The following is a 2,500-nucleotide window of genomic DNA, read 5'->3' as shown; positions in this document are numbered from 1 at the left end:
AGATTAAGCCATGCATGTCTCAGTGCAAGCCGTATTAAGGCGATACCGCGAATGGCTCAATATATCAGTTTTGGTTCCTTAGATCTTACTCAGTTACTTGGATAACTGTGGTAATTCTAGAGCTAATACATGCAATCAGAACTCTGACCAGTGATGGGATGAGTGCTTTTATTAGATCAAAACCAATCGACGGAGGGCGTCTCGTCCGAAGTCGTTAATTTTGATGAATCTGGATAACTTTTGCCGATCGCATGGTCCAGTACCGGCGACGCATCTTTCAAATGTCTGCCTTATCAACTTGCGATGGTAGTTTCTGCGACTACCATGGTTGTCACGGGTAACGGGGAATCAGGGTTCGATTCCGGAGAGGGAGCCTGAGAAACGGCTACCACATCCAAGGAAGGCAGCAGGCGCGCAAATTACCCACTCCCGGCACGGGGAGGTAGTGACGAAAAATAACGATACGGGACTCTTTCGAGGCCTCGTAATCGGAATGAGTACACTTTAAATATTTTAACGAGGAACAATTGGAGGGCAAGTCTGGTGCCAGCAGCCGCGGTAATTCCAGCTCCAATAGCGTATACTAAAATTGTTGCGGTTAAAAAGCTCGTAGTTGCATTTGTGCGCCGCGCTGTCGGTGCACCGCATCCGCGGTGATACTGACACGTCTGCGGAGCATATCGTCGGTGAGCCGGCGGTAAAACGCCGGTTCAATATCAAAATCCTATCGCGGTGCTCTTCAGTGAGTGTCGAGATGGGCCGACAATTTTACTTTGAACAAATTAGAGTGCTCAAAGCGGGCTCAAAATGCCGCTTGAATATTTCGTGCATGGAATAATAGAATATGATCTCGGTTCTATTTTGTTGGTTTTCAGAACTCCGAGGTAATGATTAATAGGGATAACTGGGGGCATTCGTATTGCGACGTTAGAGGTGAAATTCTTGGATCGTCGCAAGACGAACATCAGCGAAAGCATTTGCCAAAGGTGTTTTCATCAATCAAGAACGAAAGTTAGAGGTTCGAAGGCGATTAGATACCGCCCTAGTTCTAACCGTAAATATGTCATCTAGCGATCCGCCGACGTTACTACAATGGCTCGGCGGGCAGCTTCCGGGAAACCAAAGATTTTGGACTCCGGGGGGAGTATGGTTGCAAAGCTGAAACTTAAAGGAATTGACGGAAGGGCACCACCAGGAGTGGAGCCTGCGGCTTAATTTGACTCAACACGGGAAATCTCACCAGGCCCGGACACCGGAAGGATTGACAGATTAATAGCTCTTTCTTGATTCGGTGGGTGGTGGTGCATGGCCGTTCTTAGTTGGTGGAGCGATTTGTCTGGTTAATTCCGGTAACGAACGAGACTCTAGCCTGCTAAATAGGCGTCGTCATTTAGGTGTGCTCGATTTCGGTCGAGCAACTCACTGGCGGCGTATTAAAATTCTTCTTAGAGGGACCGGCGGCTTCGAGCCGCACGAGATTGAGCAATAACAGGTCTGTGATGCCCTTAGATGTCCTGGGCCGCACGCGCGCTACACTGAAGGAATCAGCATGTTCTCCCTGGCCTAGAGGCCCGGGCAACCCGTTGAAACTCCTTCGTGCTGGGGATTGGGGTTTGCAATTATCCCCCATAAACGAGGAATTCCTAGTAAGCGCGAGTCATAAGCTCGCGTTGATTACGTCCCTGCCCTTTGTACACACCGCCCGTCGCTACTACCGATTGAATGATTTAGTGAGGTCTTCGGACCGACACGCGGTGGCTTCACGGCCGTCGGCGTTGCTGGGAAGTTGACCAAACTTGATCATTTAGAGGAAGTAAAAGTCGTAACAAGGTTTCCGTAGGGGAACCTGCGGAAGGATCATTAACGTAAATTATCAATCTCGAAAGAGTGCGATAATGAACGATAATAAAATTCTAAAACACAAATATCGACGTTCGGAATGTGTCGTTTCGATGCGAGGACGCGATTCTCACTCTCTCTCTCTCACACAGCAGTGTGTCCGAGTCAGAGTCCAGAGTCGTGTAACGCGTCCTATTCTGATATTTTTCGATGTCGATTTCGAGGAAAGTACGATGTGTTAACGCACATCGTCATCTTCAAATAAAATGTATATTTCTTTTTTTTTTTTTTTGTACTTTTTTTTTTTTTTTATTTTTTTTTTTTTTTTTTTTTTAATTTTTTGAATTTTTCTCTGTATACTAAAAATAAGAGAAAAAAACAAAAAAAAAAATAAAAATAAAAAAAAAATAAACTCATATCACTGGCGTATAGAATCGTTCGAGTGATCGTAGAAATTATAAAAATAAAACAAATTAAAAACCATTACCCTGGACGGTGGATCACTTGGCTCGCGGGTCGATGAAGAACGCAGTTAACTGCGCGTCATAGTGTGAACTGCAGGACACATTTGAACATCGACATTTCGAACGCACATTGCGGTCCGTGGAGAAACATCCAGGACCACTCCTGTCTGAGGGCCGGCTGTATAAAAATATAAACC

The 2,500-nt window shown here is 45.7% G+C and overlaps 2 non-coding genes across 2 annotated transcripts in view; both read left to right on the top strand.

Moving 5' to 3' along the window:
- Positions 1-1,863, top strand: part of LOC125076806 — a 1,903-nt gene extending 40 nt beyond the window's left edge. Inside the window, exon 1 of the ribosomal RNA XR_007120709.1 lies at positions 1-1,863. This exon is cut by the window's left edge and continues 40 nt beyond it. This is a non-coding gene — a ribosomal RNA (small subunit ribosomal RNA).
- Positions 1,864-2,323: 460 nt separating this feature from the next.
- LOC125076802 lies at positions 2,324-2,480 on the top strand. Its single transcript, XR_007120705.1, has one exon. It is a non-coding gene; the product is annotated as a 5.8S ribosomal RNA (ribosomal RNA).
- The last annotated feature ends 20 nt before the right edge of the window (positions 2,481-2,500 follow it).

Source organism: Vanessa atalanta, unplaced genomic scaffold (assembly GCF_905147765.1).
Source record: "Vanessa atalanta unplaced genomic scaffold, ilVanAtal1.2, whole genome shotgun sequence".
In the NCBI taxonomy this organism is placed as follows: Eukaryota; Metazoa; Arthropoda; class Insecta; order Lepidoptera; family Nymphalidae; genus Vanessa; species Vanessa atalanta.
The sequence above is the reverse complement of the archived record's forward strand: the minus strand, read 5'-3'. Positions and strand labels throughout refer to the sequence as shown.